The following is a 12,413-nucleotide window of genomic DNA, read 5'->3' as shown; positions in this document are numbered from 1 at the left end:
AAACTAGAATGTAGAATTTTAATAGTAGAATTAGAAACCACAAATTAGAAACTAGAAAAGCTTCTAGTGGTCAGGAACTGTGATGAAATTTGTATTCTAACAAGTTGTCCAGGTAGTATGAGGTTGTTCTAGATAATCTATCAGAAAACTACTATGTGATTTCTTTGCAGTTCATCAATTTAAAATGTTCTGAGGCCCACCCTGAGACAAATAATGCTTGGTTATTTCTGGGCTGGATTGTCATTATTGGTAGTCTCTTCTTAGTACACTTCAGACGTAACTTCCATAACCATTCTGAGAAGACAAACTTTTTGATTATTAATCAAATTTAATGCTTTTTAAAAACTTACAGATTTAGAAAAATCTGCTAAAAATCATCCATGTAATATTCTTTTTTATTGTAAGAATTTATTCAAGAGACAAAATTGATTAACATAATGAGGTAAACTAACATAACTTAATATAGTGACATAACATAACATATAATATAATTGATATAATAATAATACATGTAAGTCAAAGAAAGTTTCTGATTAAAAACATATTTTTTCCAAAATGGCTTACATATCTTTCACAGTAGTATTTTAGGTACATATTAACATTGAGTCAGGGAAATACTCATCACTAACTATGTCCTCCCCCCATTCCAGTTCCCTTTCTACAACCCATATACCCCACCATCACCCCCCGGGCACAGTAACTATTGGGGTTATTGTAGAGGAAAATACCTTGACCTAGGAGACGCAGGGTTTCTCCACCCCTGACGTATACTGTCATGGGGTTAACTCTAGACTCCTTGCATGATCATTTACTCTCCCCTTGCTGCTTTCGTGGTGTGCGGAAGACTTCTGCTTTGTCTTGGATGGTAAAATCAGACCTCTGTTTCTAGAGATCTTTGTGGCTGTGCAGCTCAGAGAATGGAGTTTATGAAGAAAGACAACAATATTTTTAATAAAGCATATAAGCCTGGCTTTTTTTCTGATGGCATAAACATTTTCAAATGACAAAGTATTTTATTTTGTACTGTATTTTTAAGGAGAATGGTTATTTTCCATATATATACATATATATATATATATATATATATATATATATATATATATCTCACATAGACTGTTGGTATAAGAGTAGATAATATGTACAAAAGATTTATTGGAAAATGATAATAATCATTCAAACACATTATGGTGCTCATTGTAGTTGATTTTGTATGAATAAATAGAAGCACTTAAGCTGTCACCAATAAGAATAAGTATAAATCAAATTGCAGCAGTATGTTGGGGAAAAATTAGAGTTTACAAAGTCTTCTTCCCTCTTAAGAGATTAAAAGGCTTTCCAGAAACTAATGGGTCATCAATACCTAGCACTAATTTTCATCTTTTAAGACAACAAATTTAGTGAGATATTTGTTTATTTTTCTTGCAGAATTAGAGATCTCATGAATGATTTGGAAAACGATTTCAAAGTAGCATCTTGCCCACTTACTGCAGAAGTGATGGGTTGTCAGGGAAACCAGTAATCTACGATAAGTGAAAGAATTGTCATCTTAAATATTTGTATCTCCTTCCAATGAAATAAAATTTTAAAATATTGAATCTAAATTTAAAAAGTAATATTGCAAGTGACATATACACTAATTGTCTGGCTTTCAAATAGTCCACTGACTGATGTTACTCCTACTCTTTTCTTGTCACAGAGAAGAGAGATAAATAAAAAAATGACAGTCTTTCAAAATGAAGACATGAAGAAAAGTGCCAAAATTTAGGTCCTGACCTTTATTAGCAACTCAGAAACTTAATTTCACTGCAGAAAAAATTAAGGATTGAAAATAGAAAAGAAATCAGCACATCAAATAAAGTGGTACATAGTTAGTGTCCCATTAGAAGGCAGAATGTTTACTGCAAACTGCATAAACAAGAATGATTATTTTACCTTTGTAAAAAGCAGTTGTCTAATTTACATCGATGTTTGCAGTAGGTATAGACTATTAGGGAATGCAAAAATCTTTCTAATCTATATCTAGGGAAATTTTATTACAGCTACATTTTCTTGATATATTAAAATTAGAGATTCGGTAAAGGAAAGTGACTTTATTATATTCAGATGTTTATATTTTTCTTCAAAACAACCAATGCAATATTCTACATGGTTAATCTGGTCACATTAAACATGTTTCAACCTATCCTTTAATGGTTCCAAGTTTGAGTTCTTGTAAGAAATTTATTTATTAAATGTATTTAAATGTATTACATTTATTAATTTTTTAATTTGTTAAATTTATAAAATCACTCATCATTAATTCACTATCAAATATTAGCGCATAAAATAAAACACAGATAAACCTAATACAAGACCCTGCAAATCTTCCCATAAATACAAATTAGGCGTTTGCCATGAGAAGAGCTATCAAGATTGTCTTCTTAACGCACATTATTGCAGTATTATGCACAGCTAAGAAAACAGGACTAGGATTTAAAAAAACAAAACAAAACAAAACATAACTTCCTGAGCAGCACTGAATGACGCCTGGGATGCTGCTAAACACTGTCAAGATGATCCAGTGCCTTCCAAGTATCCCAGGCCTGACTACATCCTCATGGCCCAGCTGATTCGTTGCTAGTCTGATTGGCTAAATACCGTTGACAGTGGTCCTGGAACTCTTTTTTGTTGTTTTGTTTTTGGGCCACACCCGGTGGTGCTCAGGGGTTACTCCTGGCTGTCTGCTCAGAAATAGCTCCTGGCAGGCACGGGGGACCACCGGGATTCGAACCAACCACCTTTGGTCCTGGGTCGGCTGCTTGCAAGGCAAACACCACTGTGCTATCTCTCCGGTCCTGGAACTCTTGAGCACCACTGCACCACCATCACCATGTAAAAACAAAAAAAAAAAAAAAAACAGAAAAATATAATTTAGATTCCCTAGATTTGAGGAAGTTCTTCATACTTAAAATTTTCTGATAATGAGTATTATTCATGGTCTTTCTCTAAAGCAGCATTCATAATCACAGTATTAGCTTTAAGCAATCCATTATTAAATCCATCTTTAATAGATATATCTTATGTTTACCTTTTCTTCCTCACCTTCTTATTCATATGTCCAGGGTATCTCTAATATTAGATGAACCTGATTCTTCCATTCTGTTATCAAGTATCCTACTATCATCCCTTGCGGAGATGGCCAATATTCTCCTACATTGTCTATACTCATTCATTCTTACTCTCCTCCATTAGATTTTAGCCATATCAATAGCGATCTTCTTAAAGGACTGATCATAATCTCGCTTACTTTCTGCTTTTCAATTGCATCCTATTACTCTCTGTGTAAATTTCCATTTTTATTTGCTTACCAGCTTAACATGAACCCACACTTCCTTTTAACAGTTGGCACATACTTCTTTATCTTTCTTAATTCTTTTTTATATCCTAGCCTTCCTTCAGTTCTGTAGACTTACTATGTGTCTCCTCATACCTGGACCTTTCTACTGCTTGACTGGAGAGAAGAACAGCTCCCAGCTACCATCTTAAATGTCTCTTGGGTATGAATAGATTGGAATGTAATGTAATGATTATTTAAAAAAAAATAGCAGGATTTAGTTACCATCCAATTCTTTAAGAGCAAATAACCCTACTAGCAACTAATAATAGTATCTACCATGTGAACTTGAAATTTGGAAATTTTCCTTTTAGCTCCTAATTTATCTTTTCTTTTCATGAGACTACTTTCATTCTATACTAAATATCATTGTGTTATAGTCCACCTAGTACAATATTCAACCCTCCCACTGTCTGTCTTGTATGGATATCTCTGGAATTAGCTACATTATTTTATTTCTCAATATTCACCCCAAAGGTCCTTTTTTATTCCTTGCACCAAGTTTGTGCTATAAATTTTCCACAGTAACCTGATGAAGTAGGACGTTTGTAGATATTGGTTGAAACTGAAATTATTGATCTTGGAATACCGAGTTCATGATCCAGTTATGCCACTTAGAGGCTCCATTATGCTTAATTTATTTCTTTCCTCTTAGTTCATATTTTATTATGAAGTATCCTTTTCATTTTTCTTTAAGCACCTTTACATCATTAGGATTTTTTTCCTATATTGTTACCTCTACCAGTATCACTTTCTACTGCCCACATTACTTAGCTCACGCTCACTTTAATGAACTACTTCCAAGAAGCTCTACATTCCCTTGTCTGTGCTAGTTGCCCATATATGCAGTTTCTTCCCTCCTTAGCTTCTTCACTTTCTTTCTTAGTGTACTTATCACACATGGTAATTATATTTTTAATTTTTAACTTTTATTTTTAATTTTTTAATTTTTTAATTTTTAATTTTAACTATTTTATATCCTATATACAATATTCAATATTCATAGTATTATAATATTCATAATAATGTTTTCCCCCAAATCATGATGTTTTAGCAGAATACACAGCCAATATATATTAAATAAATAAAAGTGGCAAAGGAAGACTATATCATTTACTTATAAACTATGGCAATTTTGTTGATTAACTTTTCATATATTTAAATAATGCCAAGTTTTGCCTCTGGCCCCAAATAACCCAGTTTGCTTTGAAAAATTAGCAGTGGCTAATACAGCATTACTCCATATATACACTAATAAACTCTCTCTAAAATAATGTATTTTAAGTTGCCATGTACCTTTTTTGGAAATAAAAGTTTTGATTCAGTGAAAAGAACTGAGATTATAAATATGATATGACTTAGTTAATTGTTTAGAGCATAATGACGTGCTTTTTTTTCTGTCCACATGGGAGCTAACCTTGGTCAAAATTATCTAACCTGAAGTTACTAAAGTCAGATTGGAGCTGCCCGGTGTAGAGTTTAGGGTTCCAGCTTGTCAGAATGTTCCCTCCTCTGCTACATTAGCAGTTTTCCGCGCTGACTGTATTTCCCTATAAACTGACTATGATTGCCACCAGAAGCAGTGGCAGTGACTGAGAGAAGCAGAGTCAGCGAGCTTCAGCTCTCTGCAAAAGCTGACTGCCTGGTTTTTGGTCCATTGCCTTTGACTTCTCCCTCGTTGATCCTCCCACCAGCTGTTCTCTTCTCCCGGTCTTTGCCCTCAAGTCTCCCATTAACTGTCTTGGATCTTTTCTCCTCTGATAATCTTCTATTTCCTTCTGCCTGTCATTGCCTTCCTTCTACCCTTTTCTCTGGCAACTATTTTCACTTCAAAAGCTCTATGCTAAGCACAATGAACAAAAAAGGTAGAAAGTGATAGAAACAGAGAAAGTATAAAATTATTTCCAGGGATCTGCACTTAGATCATCTGAGTTGTTTCACTGAAAAATAAAATAGTAGTTTTTCTCCCTCTTTTCAGAAGTGTTCTCTCTTGAATACGTATTCTTCTCTTTTTCTCCATTCATGACTTTTTAAGTAAATGTAAATTTTATTCAATAGAAACTACAGTATCTTACTTCTCTCAGAGAAAAGAGAAAGAGAGAGAGGGAGTGAGAGAAAGAGAGAGAGAAAGAGAGAGAAGAAAGAGAATGAGAGGCTAAAATACAGTTGATAGGATTCTTGTCTTGATGCAGCCAACATGGCTTCAATACCCAGCATCCTATATAGTCCTTTAAAACCCACCTGGAATGATCCTTGAGTGCAGTGGCAGGAGGTAAGGCCTCAACTGTCAGTGTGTCCCCAAAATAAAAAAGATAATAAAAACAACTTCAAGATAATAGTGGCAAAAAAGCCCTATCATTCTAAGAATTATAACAACCATTTCCAGAACTAGCACCATAGTTTTTCTAAAGGCTAAGTATCAAATCATACCTAGCCACATATTTCTCAGCCTCACATGAATTAAAGGAAAGGATGGCTTGATCTATCAATAGTTATATCTTCTTTAAGTTGCTTAGATAAGCACTTAGAACAACATGGTCCCGTGTTGATTCCTTGTGACTTTTGGAAAGAACAACAAAACTACCAGTCAGCAGGGGGCTAATGTCAAAATCTGAAAACCAAAGCAAACAATTATAATTTACACATGGCAAGGAAGAGGAATTTAATATTTATGAAGGCCTTCCTGTATTCAAACCTTTTACATCTTTGCTTTTGTCTTGATTTTAAGAAGATTAGATTATTTCTAATGATTTTTTAAATTTGTCCTGATATATCTACCACATATTTCCTCTGATCTAAGAAAATTATTTTCTGGTGTCTTTATTATTTTTACTTATGTTTCACTCATTTTTCCTCATGTTTCATTCTTTTGTTTCAAAGCATATTTATATACATTCTGCACTAATTCCTTCTATTAATATTTATAATTGATGAGATTAATTTCTTCCCGGTAACTGGATGTGGGTACTTTTAGAGAGTAGCTTAGGCCAAAATTCCTTTTGTTAGCAAATAATTGCTCTTGTTAAAAAGGTTTGCAGGGAGTGCTTTATTATTTAAATCTTGTGCTTGCTTCAGCAGCACATATACTAAAATTGGAATGATACAAATGGCCCCTGCGCAAGGATGACACGCAAATTCGTGAAGTGTTCCATATTTTAAAAAATATTTAAATCTTATAAACAATAGAAATTATCACTATTGCCCTGATTATAAGGCAAATTATCTTCCTCTTCTGTTTCACCAATAACTTGCTGAAAATATGATTGATTTATGTTTCATCTTAACACTGCTTTATCAATCTGCAATAATTTTAAGTGAAATTGAATTCAGGAAAGGATTTATATTAAACTTCACATCTACTTCCCATTTAATAATTATAGGATTGTTGCTTTTAACTTCAGATATGTCACTATTATGAGAGCAGATATACGCCAACATTATATGAGGTCTACAATCGTAACCAAGCCTGTAATATATTCTGACATCATTTTTCCTTTTCTTACTTTTATACTATTTGTCAGCTCTTGTTCATATATTACAGTTTATAATTATCAACACATTAGCCTCATCAAATAAATATTAAAAATTAATTAAAAATTAGTATGTTATGCTTCTTCACACAGTTGTTTTATAATGATGTTTTTTTTTTTGAAAAATAGTGAGAAATGAAAATCAGACAAATCCTTCGTCTAAACTTTTATCCCTTCTTACTTGGAAATTACAGTAGCCTCAAATTGAGTTTTTCTAAGTTTAGTTGGGCCTTTTTTTAAATAAATTACTTTCTCAATAACATAATCTTTACATTCAGAATTATTATGCTAGCATCTTATTTTAAATCCTCAATAAAACTCTTCTTAGCTTCATGGAGAAAGTTCAAATGCCTCCTCTATCTGCATTAAAGTCTGTTCTTGACTGGCTCTTAGCACTCTACTTACATTCAAACCTTATTCAGCACTGAATATTTACTATTAAATAAAATAAATGTATTCCTATATGGAACTATATGGAACTTCTGATTTGTAAAGAGAATGCATATGAAACACATAAATAAATACACTTATATCATTAGAAATTGAAGCAAATTATTAAATGTAAGGGCAGAGTGATATGAGCTAAAATAACCTACAAAAGATAAAGAAAACATCTATTCTACTAGTTGTAACTTTTATTGGGGGGGGGTCACACCCGCAGCGCTCAGGAGTTACTCCTAGCTCTAGGCTCAAAAATTGCTTCTGGCAGGCTCGGGGGACCATATGGATTACCAGGATTCGAACCACCATTCTTCTGCATGCAAGTTAAACGCCTAAACTTCATGCTATGTCTCCGGCTCCATTAGTTGTAACTTTTAAAGAATATCTTTTCTCTTACCCATTCTGCACTGAGAAATCAATTTGCTAACTTCATTTACTATTCCTGGAAGAAAAAGAAAAATAAGTGTGCTTATTTAAAGGGAAGAAAATATTTTGATAAGAAACATTTAGTTATTTTCCTTTACTTCCTTTACCTCTAAATTAGATATTAATGTTTAACAATGTAAATAGCCAGAAAGTAATTGTCATTGCTATTTTCTCCTTCTCTTCTTATTATAGCCAATTCATAAATATGAAAGCAAATATAATAAAACATTTAAACTTATTGCCACCTTAAAAATGACCGATCATAGTAAAGAAACAAATCAGAAAAATGTTTTTCCTCTTAAAAAATCTTATCTACTTAGAAAAACAAATTCAAGTATCTTTAGTCAAGTACACTTCTACCTTTATCCCCCCAAAATATCTTGCCTTTGGATAAATTATTTGGATAAATCTTATTTCTATTTATTAAAAATAGTCCATATCCTTGAACTTAGAGATTTTGGGTTTCTAACTATGATTTTTAAGCGGTTATATCTACAGGTATTTATTATGAAAAATAATAAATGACATAACTACCACCACTGCCATACTTTGATTTCTTTCTTAGCGTTAACTGTGCTATGTAATTACTATGCATCAGCTTCTTTAATTCTTATAACATCCCTGTGGTAATAAGTATATTGAGAGCAATTTATGCAACGAGACTTGCTAGAATTCAATTTAACAAACATAATAATGTACTTAAAACATAAAGCCTCCATAAATTCTAGCCATTACTTTAATTGTCTAGCTACTTTTCAATAAACTTAAAGTCATAATAATAAAACATTTCAATGAAGGTGATTCTGAGAAGCCTTATCATGTAATATCTTTTTGAGAGATATAGAGCTTTTTGGTCAATTAATGATGTATGAAAGTCCAAATTTTCAGCCCCACTAAACACCAGTCGACCAGAGCAAATTGAAATCAAATATCTAGCTACTTTATGTTCTATAATTCTTCAAATGCTCTTACCTGTAAGGTAAAAATGAAAAAAGAAAATAAAAACTTTAAAATAAAAGCATTTTTAATAACCAATCTTTACTGATTGTTAAAGTAGGAAAATCTCCTCAAATACAAAATATGACCAATGAACTGCTCTTTAAAAAAAAAACTACATTCGGCCCAACCACGCCGACTGCACGAATGGCCCTAGCTTCTCCCCGCCGGGTTTTTCCTGTCTGTCTCAGGTGTTCCTGGATACAAAGGATGGACAACCTAAGATGGCATCTCAGAGCTAAGCCACACGAGATACCATACCCAGGTTGCGTTACAAAATTGTCCGGACAAAACTTTTTAACACACCCTTTATCTCTAGGGCATACCATCTTTTAGGACCTGAAGCATGTGACCAGCCAGACCACCGAAGCAGCAACAGTGATCTGCAGACTTATACTAAGGGGCCCACTCATCGTACATATTAAAGCAAAATGACATGCCCCCACTCTTTTCACCTCTCTTCTCACTACTCCCTCTTCCTTTTTTTTAATTCCCAATCTAATCTTATTTTTCTCTTTCTTCCTTTCTACCCCTGCCAGATACTCTCCCCTATACCCCCTCCAGGAATCCGACTTCCCCTTCACCCCTCAAATCCCATCCAGATTTTCCAATTTATTAAAACTCTTCACCCTCAGTTCTTAATCTATTAGGCATCAAGACTGACCTCCTACCCCAACGAACCGGTACCCAGCACCCGAGCGAAGGGACATCCGCTCAAACCCACACCTCGTCCCCAGCAGGAAAAGACAACCAACACCTCTAACTGACTCATGCTGTGTGACTCTCCCTACCAACTTATCCTATCATGGACTCTTGCTGGATACCAGACTTAGCCCTAAAAGGACTCCCATTGCAAGAACTTTACACAAGAACCCCCACCTCAAATCTTTTACCAATCTCAGGAAGGGCAGGGTGTGCGATGAAAAGGTGCCTGGGAACCCACACCTCCAAGAAAATCTCAAAAGGCAATGGTGAAACATTTACTTCCATCATAAGTATAAGACCTGTATAACACTAGCTCTTTATTTTTTATTTCATTTGACTTAAAATCATTTTTCACTATACATATGTGAGCAAATATATTTTTTTTATTTCTATTTTTATGATTTTTGGGTGTGTGACTTGTTTCTCTGTTCTTTTCACCCCCAAATGCACTGGCAATATAATGAAGCACCATTTCTTCCTGCAAAGGCACACTAAAAAAGGGGAAACCCCACGTATATAAACAAGCTCTTATCTACTAGAGATAAGAACTCATACTTATTTACAATACAGGGGAATCTCCCACCTTGAAAATATGTTATGTGGATCCATTTTAGACGCCAGAAGATTATACACCGACCATCCAGACTTCAATCCTGAACCTTAGACATAGAATCGACACAGTTCTTCACAACAGTCACAGGAACCAAAGCCCACCTGGGACATCCTGAATACTACTCAATCTCCAACATGTGCCAGTTCTAATATGAGATCCTGACAACGAGGAACTTGGGAACAAACGGACATAAGAACAGGTTATCCTACCTTACCACTAATGATAAACCAAATTGGAAGACTTACTACACTATGGGCTGTGCAAAAGCCAAGAACGTGATCTACAGATGACTGGCTGATAGAACCATGACCAGGCAGTATGTATTCTGGGACCAACAAGAAAGCCCTAGTCTAGGGTCTGGTCTACGTCCTACATAACAAACATGACCTACAACGCCAGAGTCCTGACTGAGGCAATTGCAACTGAATGGGTCTTCCGAAATCATAATGAAAGACGATATCCCAGACTCCATCTGAGCTTCAGCGCAAGGGCCAAGACCACTAACCACAGAAGACAGATTAAAATGACATCGAGGAAACAGAACTTCTAAAATCACAAAGAAAGTCATCACCATAAGTTTCACTCCTTGACCTGTGCACTGACTGAGACCCCTAGATTTAGAGGTCTGTCTTTATTATCCAGATCTGAGCAGAAGTCTTCCATATGGCACAAAAACACCAAAGGTAGAGTAAATGAATGTGAAAGGAGTCTATAGATAATCCCATGACAATATATTCCAAGGGTAGGGAAACCCTGTATCTCTTAGGACAAGGGGATTCCCATTTCGGATGACCCCAACATTTACTGTGCCTATGCGGGGCCGGGGGGAGAGACAAAAAACACTAAATAATCCTTATTTTTTAATTTTTAATTTTTTATCTAGTTTTGATCGAATTCTTTATTTTGGGGTAAATATTGAAGTAGTTGTCCATTTTTTAATTTTATATATATATACTTTTTCTTTCTTCTTTTCTCTTCTTCCTCCTTGCGCCTTGTCTATTTCCTAGCTCAAGACCATGGCAACTATGTGGTGCATATTTTTATGGCTGCAGTGCTCACTGAATATCTTATTTGATTCCTCTTTTTGAACTGCTGTGGTGTTTCACCTTCTTCTTTTCCCCATCGTCTCTCAAACCAAGGACGAGAGTCTCTAGAATGACTCCGCTCATAGTCGGCGTAGTCGATTTTTACCCCATTATATTACCTTTCTCTTCCTCAAACAAATCTACATAACTTGATCTTTCTAGTCTCGCCTCCCAACTAGAGGGGGCAATAATGGAGGCACCAAGACCAAACAGTTATAAGCCCACTAAGTAATTAACCAGACACAGAGGGGACCACACATTCTAGCAGTCCCTGGGGGGAAGAGTGGAGGATATGGGAGGCAGGATGGGAGCGGTTGTGGGAGGACAATTTGGTGGTGGGAATTCCCCTGATTCAATGTAAATATGTACCTGGAATATTACTGTAAACGATATGTAAGCCACTACAATTAAAATAAAAATTATGTTAAAAATAAAAATAAATAAATAAGAATGGAATAAAATAAAAAATCTACATTCATTATACACTTATTCACCAAAATGAGTTCAGAATGCATTGGGAGGAGTGTTTTGGTATATTATTATAGTAGATGTGGAGAAGGAAGCCTTATACTGGTTACTTTGTAAAGTGACTAGTGAGTTGTTTTCGTGTATTGAAGATACTGGGATGCAGTGCCTCTATTAAAGTTTTAGGATGCCAGGAACTGAACCCAATTGAAGTCCTTTTCCTGATTTTTTTATTCATGAAGTTTCTGCCCTGTATATTCTTTCCATATCTGGTATTGTTCATGGTACATGCTAAACTCATAAGTACCTGAAGGCATACATAGGCGTGGCAAATCAGAAAAAAAGAAAAAAAGAGAGAGACCCAGATGGAAAACATCTAAGGCAGCTTGAGGCTAGAGTGATAGCACAGCGGTAAGGAGGACGGTGGTTCGAATCTCTGCATTCCATATGGTCCCCTGAGCCTGCCAGGAGTAACCCCTGAGCGCTGCCGGGTGTGACCCAAAAAACAAACAAACAAAATTAGCCAAATTAGGGTCAGAGTGTTAGCACAGCAGGTAGGGCATTTCTCTTGCACATGGCTTGACTCAAGTTTGTTCACCCCGTATAAATCTGTTGACCTGACAGAAGTGATTTCTGAGTGCAGAATCAGGAGTAACTCCTAGTGCCACCAATATGGCCAATAAATAAATAAAAACATAAATAAACTAGTCAAAATGCTATACCCTACAATGGTAATTATTACAAAAATAGGTGTATACACTAGTGATGGATAACTTATA

General features: G+C 35.0%; 1 pseudogene; it reads left to right on the top strand.

Annotated features, from left to right (window-relative positions):
• The first annotated feature begins 6,435 nt into the window (after nucleotides 1–6,435).
• On the top strand, nucleotides 6,436–6,531 carry LOC125998384 (uncharacterized; annotated as a pseudogene).
• Nucleotides 6,532–12,413: the final 5,882 nt, after the last annotated feature.

Source organism: Suncus etruscus, chromosome 20, assembly GCF_024139225.1.
Source record: "Suncus etruscus isolate mSunEtr1 chromosome 20, mSunEtr1.pri.cur, whole genome shotgun sequence".
In the NCBI taxonomy this organism is placed as follows: Eukaryota; Metazoa; Chordata; class Mammalia; order Eulipotyphla; family Soricidae; genus Suncus; species Suncus etruscus.
Note: the sequence above shows the minus strand (reverse complement) of the source record. Positions and strands in the feature narration are given on the sequence as shown.